This window comes from Pan troglodytes, chromosome 3 (genome assembly GCF_028858775.2).
Source record: "Pan troglodytes isolate AG18354 chromosome 3, NHGRI_mPanTro3-v2.0_pri, whole genome shotgun sequence".
Classification (NCBI taxonomy): Eukaryota; Metazoa; Chordata; class Mammalia; order Primates; family Hominidae; genus Pan; species Pan troglodytes.
In genome coordinates this window covers 161,251,293-161,277,429 of record NC_072401.2, presented here as the reverse complement: position 1 = coordinate 161,277,429, position 26,137 = coordinate 161,251,293, and the positions used below count along the sequence as shown (strand labels likewise).

The following is a 26,137-nucleotide window of genomic DNA, read 5'->3' as shown; positions in this document are numbered from 1 at the left end:
CTTGGTGACCAAACCCAGCCCATAATGGGTGGCCCTGACACAGGTTCAGAAACTCCATCTCTACCAAGGCCCAGTAGAATGCCAGGAGTTATTATGGAATAATGCATGGTTCTCTGCTACAGATATCCCCTCAGAGTTGTCCCGGATAGAGGCAAAGTAGCCAGACATTTTTACCTCCATATCAAACAGCTAAGAGATAGAGGGAGGAGATGCAATCTTGAATGATGCAGCTCCCTTCTGCTGAGGGCAGTTCCTGTGGAGGGACTCAGCTTGAATCATGGGCAGCCAACACTCCCAGCAGCTAGGGGAACATGACTCTCAGTCCAACACAGGGATGTGTGTGGCACATCCCAGTATCCACCACAAGTAGCTTGAGTCAGACTACTTTCTTGCTACAAAACTAGCCTAAAACCACAATGTAGAATTTACTGTTTGCATTTGAGATGTGCATCAAAAAAACAACAGACTCGTGATTACGCCCAAACAAAAGTTCGCCAGTTCAGAGGGAAAAGGAGTAGACTTTGAAATCCAGTGTTTAATGAACCACTCAACAATGCTGAATTTCTCTAGCGTAAGGTACATACAGAGAATTAAAGCAGTAGTAAGATAGCCTGAATTTGGTATTGTGAGCTTTTTGAGTTAATGGTAGAAACAGTATTATTTTTATAACTACAGTTACACTTCTTTCTATAGGCCTATTCTTGAAATTTATCCTAACAGCTAGGAATTCATACTTAAAATGTTTTCATACAGACAATTCCAACTTAAAGCAAATTCTATTTCCAAGTTTCATTTGAAACTCAAAACTCTATAGAGGCAATGCTATGGCTAGTGATCAGGGCCCTGAGGCCAGTTCACTAAAGCCTAATACTAAAAAAGAATTACAAAACAATAAGCCACCATCTACAATGAAATTCTTGTAACAAAAAGTGTCTTAAAAGGAATGATGGAAGGGCCTGGAAGCAGTAAGAAACAGACACATTTTCTGAGTTGTAAGAAAGAAAGGTGGGGTGTAGTATAGGCAAAATTATCTTCTTCTCTCCCATCTCATTCTGTCCCCAATTTTAGGCATAACTATTTTATTTGACTGTTCTTGGCATTCCCTTGAGCACTTTATACAGCCTTCTACTGGCATTTACCTCAATATTTTAATACCTTATTTAAATGTCTGCCTTTTTATGCACTCAGTACCCAGCATCTTTCTAAAGCATTTTATGTATTAAATATACCCCTGATAAAAGAATGAGTGAATAAATGAAGACATCAATAAAAAGAGCTCATTACCCTGGAGGAACTACCCTGGTCCTCTTGGCACTTCAGAAATGGCACCTAGAATTTCATCAATGTCTTCCTTAGAATGAAAAATTGAACGCTGATGAGACACATTTTTTTCAGACCACTTACTAACTTCAATTTTCTACAGGGCTATTTTGCTTCTTCTCTGAGTTTATATCAGACATATAAGGATGGCAGCCCAAGGACCAGTGAGAATCCCACCTCTGTCCCTCCTGCTGCCAAGACAGTGGCAGTGTAGAAACAGAGCAATTCTAGAAATCTGAGAGCTGAGATTTTTCACAATGAACCATTTTCCTGGTACAAGTGCACATTTTTAAGCTTTACCAGCTCCCGGCCCCATTCTGATGATACATACAGGGTGCATGCCATTGCAGCTACAATGACTTTAGGTTCAAGGTGAAACCTTTAAAGGACGATCTAAAAATTTCTCCATGTTACCACATTTATACTGTTTCAACATATATATGGTTCTTATTCTTCTATCCCAAAACTCAGCTGGAGTTGCCTCTCTTTTAAAATTCAAACAAGTGTAGTCTAAACTCCTACACCATTCCCTTCCCTACTCCCAGAGAAAATTTTCTGCCCCTCTCAATTTCACTTGAAATTCTTTAGAAGGAGGGAGAAGAGCACTTCTATTTACAAATATTATATTCTCTTACTTGGTTCTGGCTTCAAGTTATTTTGATCTCCATTAGCTGGGTTGAGAGATCCTTTCATTGTATACTTCACATGAGTCCAACCACCACTTCCTTCCCTACATGAAATACCAACAAACCGAAGACTGGGTATAGGTCAGACTTTTACTACATTCTGGGAAGGGACAGGACTATGTTGCAGTGTCCAGGAAGCTAAATTAAAAACTGGATATAAGATGCCTATACCAAGACTCTCCTTTCAGGGATCATTTCTATAGTGCATTCCTAGAGAGTTTCTCTGAAAGTGTAGAGCAGCAGTCCCCAGTCCCTGGGCAGCTGACCAGTACAGGTCCGTGGCTTGTTAGGAATCGGGCCACACAGCACGAGGTGAACAGCAGGTGAGCCAGCATTACCGCCTGAGCTCTGCCTCCTGTCAGATCAGCTGTGCCATTAGATTCTCAGAAGGGCGTGAAGTGTATTGTGAATGGTGCATGCCAGGGATCTAGGTTGCACGTTCCTTATGAGAATCGAATGCCTCATGATCTGAGGTGGAACAGTTTCATCCTGAAACCAGCCCCCCAACCCAACCTGTAGAAAAATTGTCTTCCACAAAAGTAGTCCCTGGTGCCAAAAAGGTTGGGGACTGCTGAAGAGCACCGGAAACCAGGAGGAGGAGCGAGGAGGAGGCACAGGGTTCTCCCCTGAGAGCCAGGCCAGCTCTTGGTGCTGCTTCGCTGCAGGTGCCATTTGGCATTGAGGATTGTTTTTCTCTTCCTCCGGGAAAGTAAGAGGGAGAGGACAGATTCTGAGTGGTTCCCGTTTTAACATTGAAAAAAAAACAGTTTGAATGTTTTTAAAAGATGCTCATACTGTAAATACCCCTCACTATGCCCACTTCCTCAGCTTACTGCACTCGCCATGTACATTCTTGGCTTTCTTGCTACAGCTGAGCTTCTTTTCCCAGTCCAGTCCCCAGCAACCTCCAAATTCTTGTTTTATTGATAAAGTCAGTTTAGATTTTTTTTTCTCATTCCTACACTTTCCAAGTCTTTCCCTGGTGTTTATCTTTCATTCACAGTCAAACAACTCATCTATTCCAAAGAGGAATTCTGAGACTTCCTTAGGATTCAGAAGTGGCTACAGGCTGCTGTGATTTCAAATAGCAAATTGTTTTTCCTGCACATAAAGACTAGCTGAGTACAACAGACAACTCTTAAGGGGTTCCCCTGTCACCAGGCTTCCACCCTGCTAGGAATTTCTGTACACCTGGGAGCACTGGGCAGCCATGTGATTCTCCCCCGACCCCACCCACCGCTCATAGGCCCTCAAGAGAACACCTAATCGAAGCCGGAGGAACCCAATTTTCTCTCCCAGGAATTGGTATCAGGAATTAAACACCGGGACCTGAAATCAGAGACAAAGTCACATTAAGGAAAGCACTGGGAGAGAAGGGCAGCCCACTCCCACTGCCAAGCTCCTGAGGGTCCTGGCTCCTGTCCTCCTCAGGGTGACGTTGACCTGCTCTTTTCAGCACCCAGGGGATACTCCAAAGTGCCTTCACTGCTTCAACTAGGTAGTTTTATTACTTTTCCCGAAAAGAACTTTGAAGAATAGAGACCTTCAGACAACCCCACAAAGAAAACCATACAGGCTCTCAGGGAAAGAGTGTCAGCAAAATTTTTTTAGAACATTCAGGTTAGCCTGTGTCATCTGATCAAGGAGGTAGTCAGCCGTTATTGCCAGAAAATGAAATGACCATGAATTCTCTTATAGCTAGATGCATTCATTTTACAAAACAACCCAAGACACCTTGTTACATATAACAGTGAAATGACCAAATTCAGAGGCTTTCACTTACTTCTAGAGGAGTCAGTCATTCATTCCACGAAAGGTGTGGAATTAAAATTGTCATGACAGAACAGCGAAACAAGACCTAGGAATGCCTATCCCCCATCACGACATTCCCTAAGAGATTTGGAGTGGGGGTGGGGGATTGTCTAAAAGTTTTCTTTTTTTAAATCTTAGTAGTTCCCTAGAATCTGTCATTTCCAGGAAGAGACTGAAATGCTGCTCTTCAGTCTGTGACCTATTACAAAGATTAAACCAGCTGTGTATATAAGGCTGTTTTCTCTGTTAATCAAGTTGTCGTTCCTTCCATGCCCTTGAATCTCAAAGAGAAACTTATAAATAATCTGATCTTAACATTTAAAATATGCACTCTCCTTCTGCCCGCCAGAAGGTAATGAGCAGTCTAAAGTCACTCAGCCTGGATTTCCTCTCCCTAATTGCCCTAAAAATTAAATAAAAAGCTTCCTGCATCCCTTCTGCTGCTCAATGAAAACAGGATAAAATACAGCAAATTCTAATAAGCCAGCATACGTGAAGTTTTCTTCCTTGCTCCTTAACACCACATTTACATTCCCTTCCAAACAGCACTAACTTCTCTGCCTCTTTATCTCCATAGAAATCAAATCGCTATAGTTCAAATTTATGTTGCAGAGAGAATTTTCCTCTATTAGAAAAAGATTGTCTTCCATTTTGCAGTAAGGAGCTTTTTGTTTTATTTCTCTGATGCAAGATTGGAGAAGGGAAAGAAGGGAGGCTTGAATTACAGGACTATTTAAGCCATAATATTTAATTTCAAACTTTGTCCTTTACAGCCGATTACCTCAGCTGCCATCTCTCTCCTGCTCCCTCATTTTCTGCTGAAATTGATCTCATTGTTCTTGTCTGAATAAACAGGCCCAGGCTCGGGGCATTTCAATTGGCTTCAGCTCAAGAATAAAAGATCGCTTTAAAAGTGAAAATCATGTTTTTTTGCCAATTCAAATCACATTACTCATTTCCCTCCCAGGTCAGTCAGGACACTCCGGGCTGCACTCTTCAGGATCTGTACACACTGCTGAGAGGTTGGGCAATTTGCCACTTTACTGCCAATCTCCCTGTCTGCGTGACCCAAGGGTTGATGGGGAGACCTCGGAAACCTGCTCAGAGGGGTCTTCAATTGGCAATATCAGGAGAAGCACTACACATTTCCATGTAATGTCCCAAAGGGGCAACTTTTGCACTTGACTTTATTTTCTGCATCACTATTAGCCACCTAAATAGAAATACTGTTATTTATCACCAGTCTATAAGAGAAAATGGATATATGAGCTTATTTGGAAAGTAAGGCCTTCAGAGCACCTCAGAAAAAACTAATGTCACTGGAGCACTGTTTCTGGAGTCCCTGTTGGAGAAATATAGTGTGCCTGCGACAGTGCTGCTACAAAGCTTCCTGTGTTTCCTCTAACAATAATCCCCTCTCTTCCTCCTCTCCCTTTAATCATAATCCCATCTTTTCCTCCATCCTCCCCTCATAAGCATCCAAACAGGTCTTTCCTGTTTTGATTTACATGCTCTAAACAGGTAGTGAACTAGCAAGAATTCGGAGAATGAGAAATGGTCATTTCAATTAGCATCAGGTAAAGCAAATTAAAAGGATAACAATTGGGAAACCAGGATGAATCTCCTCCCGTGGGGGAGCTTGTTGTTCTATTGATGTAAATTCTCTGTAAGTGTGAGATTATTTCAAAATAAAATATTATAAAAATAGTACCATATTCACAGCATATAATACAACTTTGTGCTCACCAAAAATCTAATAAAGTCAATATCTGTAGAGGTCAATTGAACAATAGAGTGTCTCAGGAAGAGAAAAATATTCAGGATTGAAGTAAGGGGGAAAAAAAATCACCCCTGAGTTAAAACATGTAAACAGATTAACGGTTTCACTATAGACATTTATTCCCGGCTTCAGTTTATGAGTCTGTTTCAAGGCAACAGCCACAGGGAGGCTGCCACCGAGTTCTGTTCGTGAGTCTCAAGGCTTATCCTAAAGGAGTATTTATAGATTTCCAAACGCTTTTTTGTGTCAGTCACAAAATGCCCCAAGAGAGTCCTCAATCTTTATATTAGCATCAGGCAAACACAATCCTGGGACAAATTAAAACATGGTAAGCATAAAACTTGGCCCTGAGACAGATTAAAATGAGCAAGGTATTCGCCGACATCAAACTGAGATGGCAAAGTTTAATCAATAATGATAATGAGTCCCGTATCAACAAAGAATTATTCACAAAGATGGAGGGGACAGAAAGGCAGCCACCAGTGAAAGGAAGCAACATTCTGTTTCTGGGTGATGTTACGTTACACATTACCCAGGCTAAGTGTATAGTGTTACCTTTGAGACACAAAGGGACAAACAGATTAGCATCACAATTGTTCAATTAAGCGGCAAACAGGCTTGTTGTTTCTATGCATTCCATGGTGCCGAGCTGGCATAAGTGCAACCTTCTCTTTTCAATATTCAAAATTCTTTCAGTTCGTGAAGGCTCAGTTCAAATCGCCAATCCTTTTTGAAGTTTTCTCTGACTGAATAAATCTACTAAGCACAGCACAGGTGCAAGAGAGAGAGGCCGACTATTTTTTAAACTGCAAGTAGCCCCTTTGGGACCTGAGAGGATTTGCTGTTTCACACAGAAGCTTTCAGGGCAGCATCTTTTGGGGAAATGTTACCTAATAGAAAATATTTGAGGCAATTTGGGAGTTCATTTTTAGCCTGCCCCTTGAGTAAATATCACTTAAAACTCAAAACTGTGGGCTCAAACTACCATGTATGTAGAAGAAATCTAAAGCTGTGACAATTCTCCTCTTAGCTGTACCTAAGACACTATTGGTACAGTAATGGATAATTTTTGTTCTCATAATAAATTCATTCAACAGATAAAATAACCAATGTACAAAAAGAAAAAGAAATGCCCCCAAAAGAACTAATAGATCATGTTGGAACAAACTCGTGGCTTTGATGGAGGATCAGTATAACACAGCAAAGTCCAGAGACCAATCCCTGGGCTTGAATCCTGCCTCTGCCGCCCACTGGCTCTGTAACCTCGGACAAGACAGTTAACAGCTATGTACCTCAGTTTCCTCATATTTAAAAAGCAATAACAATACTATATAGCTCATTGGGTTATTGTAAGATTAAAGAGTCTAAATTATGTAAAGTCCTTGGAATCATGCCCAGCACACAGTAAGTGCTCTATAATTAATACCCATTATTAGTAGAATTTTATATTAAACCCTAATTTAAATGATCAGGTAACAAATGGGATTGAAACCCTTCAAATTTAACTAATTTCAGAACTATGAAGAATTGACTTCAGGTCTTTCTTCCTTCATTGCTCCTGTGTGTTCTGAAACAATTCACTCACTTCCTTCCAAGTTTCATCATCTAGGAAGCACAAATAAATAATAAACATCATAAATTACATTTAGTGTTATGCAGAGAATAAACTGTAGGAGGCAAGACTGGTGCAGGAATATCATTTAGAAGGCTATTGCAGTATAGTCCAAATGAGACATATTCATGGTTTGAACCATGCTGGTGGCAGTTTAGATGGTGAAAAATGTTGAGATTCAGAATGTATTTTGGAGGACTTGTCGATGAATTAAACAATGAAGATAAAAGGAAAGAGAACAATCCAGGATTATCCTTGTGTTTGGCAGGAACAGCCAGATGGATGGTATTGTTGTCAGGAAAATAGGAGAGCCAGGTGTGGTGGTACACACCTGTAGTCCCAGCTATTCTGGGGGCTGAGGTGGGAGGATTGCTAGAGGCCAGGGTTTCAGGGCTGTAGCGCATGATGATTGCACCTGTGACTAGCCCCTGCACTTCAGCCTAGGCAATATAGAAAAATTCTATTTTAAAAAAGGAAATATCTTGCCTCAGAAAAAGGAGCCAAAAAAAAGGTGAATAAATAAATAATTAAAATGGAAGATGAAGATAAGAGAGACTGGGAAAGAAGGGGCTTTGGGCAAGGAGAAATAAAAAGTTCATTTCAGGATATGTTAATTTGAAAGTTTTGATTTAATATCCAAGTAGAGAATCAGGTAGATAGTTGCATACATAAATCTGAAAAAAATCAAAGCAGAGGTCAGTGGTCAAAATATAAATATAGAGTTATCAATATTTAATGATCTTCCCATATTTAATGGAAGCACATTCAAAAAGATTAGATGGTCAAGGACCAGGCACTGAATGGATCAATCCAAAATTTGGAGGTCCAGCAGAGAAGCCTGCAAAAAGAAACTGACAAGAAATAGGAAGTTGACAAAAGACCAGGAGAGTGTGGTGTCATGGAAACCAGCACAAGACAGTTTTCACAAGCAGCAACACCCGGCTTTGGAGATCAGACCGAGGGGTCCAATCTTTCAAGCAAAAACAATATCTCTCCCCATCCTAAGTTTGAAACAGTAAAACTATGCATCTTATAGGTAAATGCAATGGTTAACCCTATCTTAAAAGATAACTATGCATGTCAAATGAAGGTAGGCAGGAAGAGAGAAAGGAAGGAACATTTTGCTTATAACCAGATTACTATTTGTGTATTGAAGATTGATGTAACAGAATCCCATTAGAGTAGGCATTTTCACTAAAAATTCAGAAGTGCAAACCTTGTTGCCCAAAGCCATTGTGAGGTATGACTAGTGTGAGGAAGAGCCAGCAACGTGAACCCCAAATTCCCCTGCAGCAAACATGGCTGTTTCCCTTCTGCTGCCTATTACAACAATTTCCAGCAGCTTTCAAAACGATTTAGGAGCCCAGGGTAGCCGGCAGCATCACAGATCACTGCCAACAGTTGAACAATTCTGTTTCAACCAAGCACAGAGGAAGATTGGGCAAAAGCATCCACTATCTTTATTCTGCACTTCCAGCACAATTTTCTTTTGGAAATATGCAAAACTTATATTCTAAAGTTCAGAATCAAGTTTTGTTTGGAAAGACAAAGGCAAGTGAGGATTTGCAATCTGAAGTGACTTTCAAACAGAAAGGCACTGAGGCATCATGTAATACGTGCTAGACTCCATAGCCCAAGAGAGTGAGTTAGTGATAGATTTTCAGCCTTATCTCTTTCAATTTGTCTGCCCTTCTTGGAGTTACACCCCCTAACGTGATCTGGTTTGTGGCTTAAATTGTGTTTCTGCAAGAACATCCTATCCTGAGGCCCTGGGTTTGTGTCACTGAAGAGAGATTTAGCAGCCTGGATAGGCACACCACTGTCCACGGGAGGATTAATGTCATTTACTTAGCGTTTATGTGGCACTTATATTCATGTTTACTGGCCATTCCTCATAGGGTCCCTGGGAGGTAGGTGATCACTGTTATCTTCAGAGTTCAGTGAAGTAGAACAACTTGCTTGGGGTTGCACAATAAGAGGCAAAATCAGAGCTCCCGTGTGCTGTTTAGCCCAGGAGACAGACTTTCATTACAAGCAATTCATCAGAGGGAGCCCCAGCAGCTGAGTGGGAGTCAGGGAGTCCAAACCCAAACCAAAAGTAAGAATCCTGCCACCCTCCTGTTCCCAGTATATTTCCCAAAGTAATCTCTTTCCAAATACAAGGCCAGGGAGAGAATGCACTTGGCAGTGCCCACCAAGCAGCAGGAGGTATGTGGGATGGTCACTCTCCCCGTTCCCACTGCCCATCCTCAGTGCTACCCCCTATACATCAGAGAGAAAGCCCACAAGGGCAGCAGTACCTGCTTTTTTCTCTTATCTATCAAGAGCCTGTGTTACTTACTCTCCCTCCTTCTCCCAGCACACAAACACACATGCATGCTCTGTGGCCAATACTACATCACATTTCCAATTTAGAGATTGTTTATATCCCTATGTCTTTGGAAGCTCTCATCAATTTGGGTTCTTCTCACTTAATTTTTCCTCCTCTGCACATATGGCAAGCCGTGTTTTTTGAAGCATACTTTTCCCTGGGACACTTTTTATTCTCTAAGCTCTTGAATAATGTCAATAGAATTTATTATCAAACAAGTGCATCTTGGACTCATTCAAGTAGGAGTAGGGGAAGGCGATCTCCCCTACTTTAGGGGAAGGCAATCTCACAATGCAACCCTCTTTTAATAGAAAGATGATGGATTTAGGAGTTGAAGAGATATGAGTTCAAATCTTTGCCCCAGTACTAGCTGGTTGTGGGATCTTGATGAATTGCTGAATCTTTGAGTCACAGTTGCCTCATTTATAGATCTGGATGATAACAATATGCCTTGCATTGTGACCTTGAGGAAATAATAATGAATGGTATGTAGAGAGCTTAACAAATATGAGGTGCTCAATAAATGAAAGTAATTGCTGTTTTTAACAAATTTCTTGGGTTCTGTGAATTTCAGTCTCTTAATAAAGCCAAATTCATTGTGAAGATTAAATGAGTTCATAAGTATAAAATATCACACGCAGTCATAACACATAGTAGGCAAGAAACTTTTTCCCCTACCAAGGGAAGAATTATAGGAATACTGTGCCCATCCTAATTTTGTTTTACAGTTAGAAAATGAAGGCTTAGTCCCAATTATCCAAGGTGGCAAAGTTGCTATAATCAATTCTCAAATCAGTCTCCCTTCATATCCAACAAAGTTCATGGCTCTTTATTAAAGAAATACCTCTGAATTATAAGCACAGTTAGATCCACGGCTAAGATGTTAAATGAATAATAAAATAATAATAGCTAACTTATAATTAGTATATACTATGTACCTGGCATGGTGCTGAAGATTTACATATATCAAGTCCTTTCATGAAAAGAAAAAAAATCTTTCTATTGTTTTAAAACCTGAGTAGATATGATATCAGTCTTGAGCCCTGTCCTTGCCCTTTGTCTCGTGGCATTGCAGCAGCTATGTTGCTTCATGTTGGTAAAACAAAGTCCATAAACAAGGTGGTTGTCACAGTCGCCCCAGCATGCAGCACAATATGTGTTTTTTTGCTAGAGACAGTTTTGGACAAATGCCCTGGCACAAGTCAGCAGCCTAAATGTCCCTAGCCCTGCTTGATCTGCCTCAAGCACCTTATCCAAAAGGCACCATACATTCCCAGGAAATATGGTCTATGTTAAAAGCCAAAGGAAAGTGGATTTTCCATGCTGGTGCAATTGAGAGGAGTCAGGCCTGCCCGAGGCCATAGCAGGAAGAGGCTCTGCATTGTGATTGCTTTCCTATGCACATCCATCTTGGCCTGCCACACTTGCATTGCTATAACCCCAAGCCCACTTCAGCCAAAAATCAATCATGCATGCCTACTTGCACTTGTACACCTAAACACACACACACACACACACACACACACACACAGAAAGGCATGCTCTGATGCCTCTTGGCACACATTTTGGATCAGCTTCATTAGGGTAACCATCTGGGTCATTTCAATTCTGTTTCCAGTCCTGAAATAATTATGGCATCTGATTCAGCCACTCCCCCTCCCCCACTTCTCCCCACTCCCTACCTCCCCTGCCCCATCTACCAGCTGCATAAGTGTAAAACTTTGTAAAGAGAATATAATTAATGTTTTGGAAACATTGGAGAATTTTTTAATCCACATAGGCTCATATGGTCAGAGGCCCAGAGCTAATCTCTTTGCTGGTCAGAGCAAAAGCAAGCCCATAGCACCATGGATTAATTCCTTAGAACTGTGTATCCTCTCCCTACCTCCTTTTCTGATCTCTCTGAACTCTCCAATGTGGCTAAGCTCATAATTGGGACGGCAGCCAACAAATAAAATATGACTCTGTAATTTCATCTGCATCCATCCAAATTGTACTAAAACGGCTGCTAGGGCCTTTGGCCTCTACTAACTGCTTGACTTTATTTATGCCAAAAAAAAATGATTATAGTTTGGGTTAATATAATCACATACCGGCCCAAAAAATCCCCAAGCTTGCAAACGGTAAGTGGCTAATGTATATAAAAATACAGTCATTGGAAGACACTGTCTATTAAAGTATTTCAATCACTGAATTTTTAAACTATGGAATTTTAAAGGCTGCAGAAGATAAGAAATTTATATAAATCAGACTGGTCATGACAAATTCACCAGCCAATTACTTTATCTCCCCATGGCCACATGAATGTTGTCTTTAAAGATGTAAGCATGTAGCTGCCTATGAGATAAAGAACATCATAAGTAAAGAACATTTATTTTATTGTTTTTGTTTGCTTGACTGATTTCTTAAATACTTTTGCTTCTTCTTACTGCCTAATTTATTCATTGATCAGCCAATATTTATTAATGTATTAATATTTATTAACCCTCTGCTAAAAGATAAATCTGTGAATAAGCTGGGCACAATCCCTTTCCTCACAGAGCTTATAGTCAAGTAGAAGATACAGAAAGTAAGATTTTATGATACAGCACAATAACCATATGAAACCACATGAAAAGTGAAGTACAAAGTATTATGGAGACACTTGGGAAGAGCAACCAACCAAGACTCAGGGAAACAGCCTATTAGAAAAGACCTGAGGGCTGGACAGAAATGTGCCAAATAGACATGGTTGGGAAATACATATTTCAGGCAGGAAGAAACAAAATTAGCAAAAATCAGGAGAATGGAGAGCTCAAGGCTCATTGCAGAAAAAACCAATTTTATGTGGCTGAATTTTAATGTATGAAGGAGAATTGGGAAAGAAGTTTCATCAGTAAAAAGGGGATAAGGAGACTAGAATTTATGCTGAGATCAAAGATCTCCATTTTTAAAATAGAGAAACTCCACAATTCGATTTTTGTTTTGTTTTGTTTTTGTTTTGAGAAAGGGTCTTCCTCTGTTGCCCAGGCTGGAGTGCAGTGGTGCAATCTCAGCCCACTGCAGCTTCAACCTCTGGGACTCAAGTGATCCTCCCACCTCAGCCTCCCAAGCAGCTGGGACTACAGGTACACACCACCATGCCTGGCTAACATAATTAGATTTTGGTGGTTAAAACATTTTTCTGTTAGCCTTGTGGAAAAGGAGTTGGATGGAAGCAAATTGAAAGGAGTGAATTGGCACACACAAGGACTAAGTTTGAGAACTGCTGAAACTGAGGACTCTAACACATACAGATTACTCTTTATTCTAAGCTCAAAGGATCTATCTTCAACCAAGGTCATCTGAGGACATTAGACTGTGGGATGTTCAGTGAGTGTCCCATTTCTTCACTGGAAATGCTCCTGGTTGATGGCAATGGTTGTTGTCTACCTGTGCACAGTAAGGTCCTGCCAGACTTTGGGTATATGAAGTAGGAGGTTACCAAACTTCATATTTCTCAATTGCAACAATGTTACACTTTAGCATAGTTAACTTTTATGCTGGCAAAAACCACCATTAGCAAACTCTGTTATCTGGATACTTTGGGTTCCCAGTATCATTTCTGAAAAAGCCACCAGCACATCCTGACAGATTATCCACAAATTACATCGTTACAATCAGGCATCACACAGGTGTAATCTCTTTGCAGCTCTGAAGTTATGACCAATCTGTGGGCATGTTCAATAGTTCATCTCCTGCTTTACAAGGCATGGGAGGGATTGAGCAGGACAGGCCTGATGAGAGCCCACCACAAATATGGAGCTCGGTTCAGAGGCTGGCAAAATGAGGGTGATCTCAACTCAGGTAGTGACAGTGAGAATAAGACTGCAGAAAGCAATTCAAGAAATAATTACAAGATAGGTCTTGGCTAATGACTGGATGGAGGGGAAGAATCTAAGAAGTATATTTTTAAATAAAGACTCTAAGACTTGGCCATCAATATAGCTGGAATCTCATCATCTATTTTGTGGTTTTTGAAAGAATTTAATGCATTCCACAGGCTGTCAACACTATCAGTAGTACGATGTTTTCCCAGCAAAGACTTCCAGCCCAATATGCCAGATGAAGAAGAAAATAGTGACCCAAAGGATGTTGCTTTCCTGGCCTTCTCTGTCCTCTTTTAGTTTCTCCTCTCTCTTCTGGGGCTTCCCACCCTCCAGCCACTTAGGGCCCTGACACTGAGTCCTGGCTTCCACAAGCTACTCTCCAGCCTTCCTGTCTTGAAAAATTCCAGTCTTTTCTGTTCTACTCACACACCATCAAAAGCTGTCACTTCTCTAGCCCTTTGCCAGGTGGGAAGGAGATCTAGCACCAATTCCATAGCTGATAAATGTTTTGGACTTTTCTCTGAGTCACTTTTTATTTTAGTCACTTTTATCTGAGCCTCTGTTTGCTTACCTGCAAAAATTAAGTCAATTGGCATAGATTGGAGGTCAGAAATTCACATACTTAACAGAGGCTAAGTGTATAACAAGGATGAGTGAAGCAAACTGATGTGTAAGATAGTAAAGAGGGGAGGCCTTCTGAGTGACTTAGAGAGCTCCTGCCCCATCTAAAGGGTATTCAGCTTCAATATCAAACTGCCATCATGCAGGCTCAATGTTGCCAGATCTTCCAAATTTTTAAAGATAATTTTGAAATAGTGCTTTCAATGTAATTGTCCAATACCAAATAATGGCACCATAACTAATGCAAACTTTTTAAATTTTTGAGCCAGCACTGGGTACGCCAAATAAAACACATCTCCTGGCCAAATTTGGCCTTCTGATTAAACAACCTCTGAGGCTTCTTCTGGCCTTTTACAGAGGGAAAAATCTAAGATGCCTTAACTTTCAGTAATTAATCTGTAAAATTGTGGAATTCTGGGCTGCAGAGCACAGGTGTGTACCAACAGATTAGTCAGCATTGTCTTCAAATTTCAGCAAATAAATACTTCATCAGTCTATTAAGATACATGATTAGATCTCTTGTTGATCTTATAGCACAAGGTTTGAAGCTGGCCAATAATAGTGAAAGATTAAAGTGGTAATTTCTCAGAACCAACTAATCTTTGCTTTCATCTTGACACTAATTTAAATGGCATTTAACCATATTAAAAATTAATGTCATCAGGGTAGTGTTACATTAAAACAATGTATAAATAGATATTTTCCAGTTATAAAATTTAAAAATAGTGAAAAAAAACAAGTTTTGTCTTTTAAAAAGTAACCTTTATTTTTTCTCACCATTCTCTGGGTTAGCTGGACAGTTTTAGTATGAATCAGCACAGATAATTTCTGTGGTCAACTGATGCTGATGCTGAGGCTGAGGCTGAGGCTGGATGCTCCAAGGTAGGCTCAGTCTTCTCACTTTTTTTTTTTTTTTTTAAAGAGACAAGGTATCACACCATTGTCCAGGCTGGACTCAAACTTCTAAACGTAAGTGACCCTCCTGCCTCAGCCTCCAAAGTAGCTGGGACTAAAGGTATGGACCACTGTGCCTGGATCATGATGGCCTCACTAGTATGCCTTGTGTGAGCAGGCTGTTTGGTCTAAGTCTCAGCTGGAGAATTTGCCTCCGTTCCATGCAATCTCTCATCCTCCAGTAGGCTTGCCCAGGCTTCTTCACATAATAATCTCAGTGTTCCAAAAAGAAAAAGAGAAGACAAGCCCATTGCTCATTCATGTTACATACTCAGCCCTCGTATTTGAATTTGTGACTTCTGATCTACTCCAATATGAGAGTCTCTAATTAGATAGTATTTGATAATATCCCATTGGCCTGGACTTTGGACTTATTCCCTCTTCCCCGCATATCTGCCCCCACCACTCAGGTTTACCAATAACAAGAATGACCTTCCCTTGCCATCCTAGGAAGTACACAATTCTGTGAGCACTGCATTCCATCACTGCCCAAGCACAGCATATCTTCATTTTTTTCTCTTCTAAAACTATTCATGTTGATATGAGGCATTTGGTAAGTGTCTTAGCCTGTTTTTGTTGCTATAACAGAATATGGTAAGTCCTCATTTAACATCATCTATAGGTTCTTGGAAACTGCAACTTTAAGTGAGACTATGTACAACAGGTCCTCAAATAACATCATCTTGTTCAAAATTGTTTTATTATAACAATGATGAGTTACAAATTGGTTTTGTTGTACATCATTTAGCTGAAAATCACAATTTCTAAGAGCCTGTCAATGACCCTAAGTGAGGACTTCTTGTAGCACAGACTGGGTAATTTATAATGAAGAAAAACTTATTGGCTTATGAGTCTAGAGGCTGGGAAGTCCAAAAATTGATGGGCTGGCATCTGGCAAGGGCCTGCCTGCTGTATCATCCCACGATGGAAAGGCAAAGAGAAGAGAAGAGAGAGCAAGAAATCAAACTAGTAGCCTCAAGACCTTTTATAATCAGCAGAAATCCATTCACACAGCTCTCATGACCTAAACAACACCCATTAGGACCCACCCTGGTCCCCCAAATTTATATCCTTCTCACACAAAAAAGACATTCACTCATCCCAGTAGCCTCAAAAGTCTTAATTTGTTCCAGCATCAACTTAAAAGCCCAAAGTTCACGGTCTCATCTAAATGAGATATGGGTGAGACTCAAGGTACTGTTCATCTTCAGGCAAACTCCTCCCCAGATATGAGCCCATGAAATCAAACAAGTTCTCTTCTTCCAAAATACAATGGTAGGTTAGGCAAAGTATAGAATGTTTCCATTACAAAAGGGAGAAATCAACAAGAAGAAAGGTGTAACTCATCCCAAGTAAGTCTAGAACCCAACAGGACAAAAAACATTAAATCTTAAGGCTCCAGAATAATCTTCCCTGACTCCATGCCCTGCCTTCCAGGGGTGGGAAGTGGGTCTCCAAGGCCTCAGGCAACCCCACCCCTATGGCTTTGCTGGTCTCAGCCCATACAGCAGCTCTCACAAGTTGGAGTTATGTGTCTGCAGCTCCCCAAGGCTGGTGTTGCACACTGGAAGCTCTACAGTTCTAGAGTCTTCGGGTGGCCCCACCCCCATAGCTCCACCAGGCACTCATCTGCTTGGGATTTTCTGCAGTGGCCTCACTCCTACATCTCCACTAGGTATTATCCTAGTGGGGACCTACTGCTATGGCTCCAACCCTGTGACAAGTCTATGTGTAGACCCTCAGGTTGCACAAAACCCTTTGAAATCTAAGTGGAGGAAGGCATGCCCCACAACTCTTGCATTCTTCATACCTGCAGAATTAGCACCAAGTGGATGCCACAAAGGCTTATCACTTGTACTCTCCAGAGCAGCACCCCAAGCTGCACCTGGAACTGCTTGAGCCACAGCTTGGGCAGCTGAATACCACTGCACTGGAATGCAAGGAACAGAGTCCTGAGGCAGTCCTGGAAACGGCCTGTGGAGGGACCCTGGGTCCCCAGCACCATTCTGCTTTCCAAGAGCTCTGGACCTGGGATGGGAAGGGCAGGCTTGAGGATACTGAAATGTTTTAGAGGTCATTCTCCAATTGTCTTGATGAATAACAGTGGGCCTCCTTCTAGCTATGCTAATTCCTTTATCAAAAGGTCACTTGTCACCTCCTACATGCTTTTTCATTTTTTACATGGCCAGGCTGCCAATTTTCCAAACTGTTATGTTCTACTTTCCTTTTAATTATACATTCTGTTAGTAAATTATTTCTCTCCTCTCATTTTACTGTATGCAGTCAAAAGTACCTACACCATCCCTTCAATATTTTGCTTAGAAACTCCTTCCATCAGATATCCTAGTTCATCACTTTTAAACTCTGCCTTTCATAAAGTCTTTGGGCATGGACACTGATAGTTTGGATGTTTGTCCCATCCAAATTTTATATCTAAATGTAATCACCAATGTTGGAGGTGTGACCAGTTGGGAGCTCCAGTACCACATTTTCCCTTAGCAGTGTCCTAGTAGAGGTTCTGTGTGGGGGTTTTGCCCCATGACAGGCTTCTGTCCTGACACTCAGGCTTTGAAAATCTAGGTGGAAGCTGCCAGCCTTCTTCACTCTTGCATCCCACACACCCATACACTTAACACCATGTGGAAGCCACGAAGACTTACTGCAGTTTGCACTCTCAAAAGTGGTGGCTTAAGCAGAATCTGGAGCTCTTTGGGCTAAGGCTGGAGCCTGAGCAGCCAGGATGTGGGGATCATTGTCCCAAGGCTGAACAGGGCAGCAGCATCCTGGGCCTGACCCATGAAACCATTCTTTCCTCCTAGGCCTCTTGTCCTCTGATGGGAGGGGCTGCCTCAAAGATATCTGAAATGCCTTTTAGGACTTTTTCCCATTGTCTTGGATATTAGCACTTGGCTTCCTCTGAGTCATGCTAATCTCTCTAGCAAGTAGTTACTCCACAGCCTGCTTGTAGTCCTCTCCTGAAGATGCTTTTATTTCTCTGACACATGGCTAGCCTGCAAATTTTCCAAAATTTTACACTCTGCTTCCCTTTTACACTTTAAGACATTTATTTGCTCCTACATCTGATTGTAGGCTCTAAGGAGCATCCAGGCCACATCTTAAATGTTTTGCTGCTTAGAAATTTTTTCCACCATGTACCCTAAGTCATCACTCTTAAATTCAAATTTCCAAAGATCCCTAGGGCATAGACACAATGCAGTCAAGCTCTTGGCTAAGGCATAACAAGGGTGAACTTTGCTCCAGTTCCCAATAAGTTTCTCAGTTCCATGTGAGACCTCATCAGTTTGGCCTTCACTGTTCATATTTCTACCAGCATTTTGGTCACAACCACTTCACAAGTCTCTAAGAAGTTCCAAACTTTACCTTTTTTTCCTGTCTTCTTCTGAGGCTTCCAGACTCTTCCAAGCTCTGCCCATTATCTGATTCAAAGCCACTTCCACATTTTCAAGTATTTCTTTATAGCAGTGTAAAAAAAAAAAAAAAAAAAAAAAAAAAACCAGGCTAACACAGACACATTTCAGCCAATTTACTTGCCACTTGTAATAGAAAAGGTCATTTCTCCACTTTTAAATAAGGCATTACACATTTCCATCAGAGACCTCATTAGAATGGCCTTTACTATCCATGTTTCTACCAACATTCTGATCATGACCACTTAAGTAACCTTGAAGAAGTTTCACACTTTTCCTACAGTTCTTCTCTTCTTCCAAGCCCTCAAACACCCTTAACACACCAGGTATGGAAACAAAGGCTTATTCTAGCCTACTTCTCCAACACTTCCAGCTTTTCTCCATAACCCAATTTCAAAACTGCTTCCACATTTTCACATTTTCAGGTATTTGTCATAGCAACAGCTCCACTTTTTGGTACCAATTTTTTATCTTAATTGGTCTTGTGCTGCTATAACAGGATACCACAAACTGGGTAATTTACAATGAACAGAAGTTTATTGGATCATGGTTCTGGAGACTGAGAAGTCCAAGATAGAAGGGCTGGCATCTTGTGAGGGCCTTCTTGCTGCATCATCTCATAGCAAAAGGGCAAAGAAAGGACAATGACATAAAACAAGAGATCAAACCAGTGCCTCAAGTTCTTTTATAATCTGCATTAATTTATTCGTGAGGGTGGGGCCCTCATGACCTAAACACTTCCTATTAGACCCCACCTCCCAATACTTTTGCATTTAGGATTAAGTTCCTAGCACATGCTTTCGGGGGGACACATTAAAACTATAGCAGTAAGAGTGCCTATTCTTTGGATTTCAGGTGAGTACAGGTATCTATTTTGTTTGGATGCCCTTTCAATTTATCTGAGGTGTTAGCCTTTTCATAGCCAGTCTCATTTGAGACCCGAAGAGCTATGGCACCAAATCCCTTTTGAGATATGCAGGCACCACCAATGCCAACTTCCATCCCTCTTAATCTTTCTCTTTTACATTCTTATGGCTCCTCTCCCTTTATGGGCAGAAAAATGTTTCTTAACTCATGTTCTCTATTTTCTTCTACTCTGGGGCTTAAACTCTATAATCACTCCTCTAAGTATTTGCTCAGTATCTTTCAAGTCAAGTCCTGAAGAAGGTCTAATTTGCCTTGGGTCAGCAGAAGGTCTAAAAGTCAAGCTGAGATCTTAAATTTTATGACTATTTAAGAGGTCAGAAAGGCTGTCTCTTTGTTAGAGGCTATCCAGTAATGGGAAAGATTAAAGTGGTAATTTTCAAAATAAGTTAATCATTGCTTCTATCTTGGCATATATTCAAATGGAGTTTAACCACATTAAAAATTTATGTCATCTGGGTGCAACTATGTGCAAATAGATTTTTGTCCACTTACGAAATTTGAGAATGATAATGCAAGGTGCTTTTTAATGTCTATAAAATAACTTGAATAACTTTGATTTGACATCTTATGCAACCTTAGCTCAGATTGTTTGCATATAATATTCTAAGAGTCCCATAGAAAGAAAATAGAAACATTAACTAAGCCACCCACTTTGCATGATATCCTGTTTAATTCTGTTTTCCAACTTGTTCAAAACACTCTCCTGGGAGAGCTGAGTAGTTTTTTAAATTATACTTGTTAACTGTTCATAAGAAGGCAATGGTTGTAGCATATTATTTCTACAATCGATACATCTAAAGTTATTTAAACAAGAGTTTTCATAAAAGTACAGTGATAACTGGCTAGGAATTTAGTGCTAAAATCCTAAACTAGGGATGAACACAAAAATGACTATCATTTCAACCCAGCAAAATGTGTTCACCATGATTTGTAAAGCACCATTGGCACATGATGTTATAAGGAAAGTCAATTAATGTTTTGAGAGGTTGAATCCTGCCATTATCTACCACTGAAACTAATGTTTACAAAAATGTCTTTGCCTTTTGTTAGCTGTCACTAAATTAATTTTCATTATATAGTTGTGCATTTTTTATCTAAGAACCCAGCAAAAAAAATATCATTTCTGGGAAATGAGAAGAAAATACACAAGTAGAAAAAAAATAAGAAATTTGTGTGTTTCTTAGAAAACAGGCATCAATCAAAGCATAATATCTTGAAAAAAAGAGATGACAGACCCCTCGGCACACTAGCCTCACCCTGCTCTGGGAACCACATGTTCGGAAGAACATGAACCAATGTAATTCATTCAGATGTAGGAAAGATTGAAAATGATATCATGCTTAAACAATGTAATAAAGATCTCTGGGAGATCTTAGTGCATTTAATAAAGAGAAAACCTGAGAGATTCAGAGTAACTCCCTTCAAATGTATGAAGGACTACCCTGAAGGGAAATCAGTCTTCTTGCGTTGACCCAGTAGGAGGAGAATATGCTCCAGTCAGTAAAAAGACTAGTTATTAGATGCTTTCTTCCATCTGACTATAAGGCAGAGCTCTCTTACAGCCAGAGCTGTTCAAATGAAGAAGACTTATGAGTCCCCATCTCAGCAATGTATAACTATAACAACATATGACCAGCTAACAGAGATGCCATAGAAAGTGTTCGAGCATCAGGCAGGTAGTCGAAATGGTTGAATTTTAATGTTTCTTTGTCCTCTTTGACCTGAGATTTACAGTCAAACAGCAGGGGAATTAGGAATTTGCATCAGCCTGTGAACCTCCATTTCGCCATCCTTGAAATGGTGTCAACGTCGGCCAAGCACTGTGGCTCACACCTGTAATCCTAGCACTTTGGGAGGCCAAGGCAGGTGGATCACCTGAGGTCAGGAATTCGAGACCTTCCTGGCCAACACGGTGAAACCCTGTCTCTACTAAAAATACAAAAAATTAGCCGGGCGTGGTGGCAGGCGCCTGTAATCCCAGCTACTTAGGAGGCTGAGGCAGGAGAATTGCTTGAACCCGGGAGGTGGAGGTTGCAGTGAGCCAAGATCTCACCACTGCACTCCAGCCTGGGCAACGAGAGCAAAACTCCGTCTCAAAAAAAAAAAAAAAAAAAAGGTGTCGACATCATAAGGCCCTTTTGAAAGTTATCAGACATACACGTGTTCACTGATAGCTTAGGGCAGAGCATGACACCATCCTCTCTCAAGAATGTTAGCTGCTACTTTTATTACTGATCCTTCCCTCTGAAGGTCCTTTCAGGGAATGTATTCAGGAATCCAAAGACAAAGAATCGATAGGGCACACGTTTCTTTATAGCAGACATTGAAGAGAAAAGGAAGCACAGAGTAGCTGTAAGAAGAATGGAAGAATCATTGTGGGGAAAACCTGGTAATCTGAACTTTTCTGATGTTTTAAAAATGCATTTTACAAAAATGTTTGAAATATAAGGGGCCAGGAACAGGTTTTAATGTTCTGTACTTGAAGACGGCAAAGGAAGCCTGACTGGAGGCTGGCCTCTCTGTTCTGGGTCTCTGAAGTTAGATCAAGAGCATCTGAACTCAACAGGGAGTTTCTCCCCCTTAAGTATCTTCCACTCTCCTCTATTTATGTCATCGGGTACAACCTCCACTCCCAACTGAGTCCATTATTCTTCACTCCCATACATGTAGCAGAGCTCCAGAGTTGGCCCTGAGGTTTTCTCCCTTTACCCAGTGAAGAACATCATTTCTGGGAAGTGAATTGCTGTGTTTTGGTTTTGAGTTAGGATTATGAGTGAGTTCTGTGTGTGTCTCCGCAGGGCAGCCTGAGACCTCGCACCGGAGTGTTTCTCCTGCGTTTCAGTGCTGAGAACCGACAAGCCTCATATCTGTTTTCTGGTTATTGGGTGACCCCTGCTGGTCAGTAGGAGCTGTTACTGCCTTCTCTAACTTGGATTTCTGCGTTTAATTCCAGTTATCAAATTGTGACTGCCACTTTCCACGATTCATCTCACCTTGATTTAGTTGTGATAACTTCCACTAATATCTGTTGTGCATTAAATGTCATCTTTATTGCATTAAATGCAGAGTTTTTTGAAAACACCTACCCATAAAATGGTTAAATCCATAGCAAAGGAAAACATCTTTTTGTTACAGTCTGTGCTGGTGAGTCTTAATGATTCAGAGGTCTCATGCTGACAGAGAAGATGACAATTTTTATATTTTCTTGAAAAATACTAGTCGGCAATAAACACAGGGACTGCCATATTTTGAAGCCCAGCTGGCAGCACAAAACAACATTTGCTTAACTTCTCAGCCCAGCGCTCTCATTGATGGAACATACATAGATACCCAAGCATAGCACACCATGATCTATGGCTTACACAGCCAGAAAGGATTTTAAATAAGGTTAAAAACATCCTCCCATTTCAAAACTCAACACCCTATCCTCCCTAGACCACTCTATCTGTAAAACCACTAGCATTTGTCTATTGAATACCTTTTTATTTGGTGCACCTATGATGTAAAAGGCTTGGATTTCGTGTAGGGAAGAGAATGACAAGGTAATAGGTACAAAAGGGAGAAAACAGTCATATTTCTGCAGCAACGATATTTAATCCACATATTTTGAGCCTCTTACCTGTTCATTTGTGTTAAATAATTTATTTCAGTGGATCTCAAGTTTCTTTTACTTTCTCATCTTTCTCACAGCTAAAGTAAAATGATAGCATATATAGAATTCCCTTAGTATTGTAATGACTAGCAATATCTCACTCCCCACCCTGCCCCACTCAATAATCCCCTGTGAGCAAAAGTGAACCTTTAAAGCAATTGTATTGGACACCCCTATGAATAATAACAACAGCTCACTTTAGCTGGAGCTGAGATGGGCAAGCTCAAGTTCAGCCAATCAAATGTGTGGTCCTTACATCTCTTTAGAGAAATTTATAGGGAAGCTACAAATGTACAGTAGACTCAGAGGTCTTCAATAAAAGAAAATGCAGGGAAAGGGAAGGAAGATTGGACACTTATTGGCTATATGGATGTGTATATGTACGTGTGTATGGGTTTATAAATGTCCTATGTAAAAAACAAATATTGATAAATAAATGTCTGTAACCTAAAGTGAAAGGTAGAGTCACACCATTGACTAAATAAGTTCACAGGATTTAAATGAGAATATCTGTTACCTCGTAATTTCACACTGTCAAATTTTAGGCGCATACAACAGGAAGGTGATAACCTTCCTCTCTTTAGACTTTGCAAGTGAAGCTATTATTTATTCTTTTTATTCATACTTTCTCTTGAAAAGTCAATTCTCCATAGACCCTGAAATACTTTTGGTGTGTGTGTGTGTGTGTGTGTGTGTGTGTGTGTGTGTGTGTGTGTGTTTTAAACTCTGAATTCCCATCTCTGTTTGCCTTCATTTTCCTGGCAGTGAAATGCCTCAAACTGAATACAATATTCAGGGCTTTTTAAGAAGGTCCTCATGACTTTCTAATAGTAAAGACCTTGCCTAGGCTTTGAAAGTCAGCCTGTTCAGAGAACAGTAAGTTCACAGCCTTATCCATTTAAAGTCTTATCACAACTCTGCTTTTTATTTATTGGTATGCCTCTTCTTCTCTCAAAGGTCTTTCTAGTTGATGCGGTTCTTATAACATCTTGACCCTTTCAGTAAACTTTAATTTAATTAAGTTTTCTGCTTCTGTGTATCCTCTCTTAAAGTTTTCACTTTTTCTTGATGCTTTTTCTTTTATCTGCTCCCTTTTCCCATTTTCCAATACTTCAGTGACCCTTAGACCTTTAGAAAATATTTGCAAATCTATACTGACTTCTTATTTATTCATGGCTCTTTTCAGCAATGTTCTTTTCTTTGTAAAGAGCTCAAAACAACTAACAAAGCTAAGGTCATACTTAAAACACACATCTTATAACAACTGAAGAATAAAAGGAAAAGAAAATGAAAAAATATTTTAAGAGTCCTAAAGATACTCAGAATTTATTTAAGTTATATGTTACAAGGTACATCATTCTTTTTTCAGTGAAATAGTGCTGTTCTTTGAGCTGTATCTCTTTTTCCATTCAACTTGAGATTTTAAATTTTTACAATTTTATGAGAACTAAATTCTCCAGATATTGTGAAATTTATCTTACTCTTTTTGAAAAATCCCTGCTCAGTTGCATTATTTCACAATTTCTTCCCTGAGGGTATCAGTGAAAGTTTGCTTAACAACCTGTATCTCAACTACACACTCAGCTTAGCTTGGAGAGTTGCTAAGCCGCCCTGCTATTTTTAAATCTTTGGCTTTTTCTTTCTTCTGATTAAAGTATAGATATTTCCTAATCTTAACGTTAGCCAGGCTTTACACAGTCTGGGTCATAAAGTTTTCATTTGTGATGGAAAAATATCTCATAGTTGATGAGAGCTTATCTGTTCCTTTTTATCTAGCAAGATACCTATGTAGATAGGAACTCCTGAATCCAAGATTACCCACATACCATCCCATACTTCCAAATACTGGGAGAATGGAAATACATTTGAATCATCAACACCTATTCCTAAAGATGATTCATTATGGTTGCTGATTGTCATTTCCATAATATTCTTTGTAATTTTACCACCAATTCCAAACACCATGACCTAGAATCATAGATCGTACAACTAGAAAGGAGTTTAGTCCACCCCCTTTACTTTATAGATGAAAGACTGAGCATGTAGCTACAGAAGTTGGCTGATGACATAGCCAGAATAGCATCAAGTATTTGCGTATATGCATATGTCTGTGTGTAACACATGCTTATACAGCACTTATCAGACACCAGAGCCAGTCTGAGCCATTTACAAACCTTGACTTTTGTCAAGATGAGGAAACTGAGACACAAAGAGATTAAATAACTTGCCCAGGATCACATACCTTGTAGGTGGCAGAGCAGGGATTGAAGCCAGGCAGCCTGACTCCCAAGTCGGTGCTTTTAACCACTATGCGCTCTCTTTCACGGATGTCAAAGGATCAGTCACATGTCATCAAAAAAAATAATCCTGTTCTAACAGCTGGATAAACTGCCTCAGTACTGGCTAAGCATACTCTCCATCATCAATCAACATATCTTGGGTTCCGAAGTCATTCTCACACTGGACACACAAGCATTCTCTCCAGATATTCACTCATAGAGTCAAGGGATGCTTTATCTGGATGTGAACTTCTAAATAAGGAAAAATACAAAATCTCACTCCGTTGCCCTCAGGGAAACAAAAACTGAACCAGAAGGTTACAGCAGATTTTTGAAAATCATGACACTCTGTCTGCTCCACTCACAATATGTTTCCATAAGCTCCCTTCTGTCCCCCTAGTGGGATGTGAGCATTTCTGAGGCTGGGATGCTGAGTAAACACCTTTGCGTTTAACATATTGGTTCTGTTTCCCCTGTTTGCCTGTGGCTGCCTTTTACTTTTCAAGAGCTTCTGGGATTGAGACATCATGCCAGGCACCTGAGGCAAGGCAGGCAATAAATGTAAATTGTAGTCCTCTATCTTTTGGGGCCTGCCCTTGCCTAGATCTTCTCAAACCTGTCACATAATGGCTTCCCACAAACAGCTCTCTACAGCCACTGGGACCCTGAGAAGAATGACCCTATTATCAGCTAGTAAGAACACAAGAAAACTCAATGAGTTCACAGTGCCAGTGCCAGTGTGAGAGGCCCTTAGCACCTGCAATATAAACACCATCATCTACTTAGATTTTCATTATACCAGCAACTACAGCATCAGAGATATTTATTTCCAGTAACATGACAACAA

At 40.3% G+C, this 26,137-nt stretch overlaps 2 pseudogenes; both read left to right on the top strand.

Annotated features, from left to right (window-relative positions):
* Positions 1–2,178: 2,178 nt before the first annotated feature.
* Positions 2,179–2,264, top strand: LOC112209166 (small nucleolar RNA U3; annotated as a pseudogene).
* A 342-nt stretch (positions 2,265–2,606) lies between these two features.
* On the top strand, positions 2,607–2,742 carry LOC112209164 (small nucleolar RNA U3; annotated as a pseudogene).
* The last annotated feature ends 23,395 nt before the right edge of the window (positions 2,743–26,137 follow it).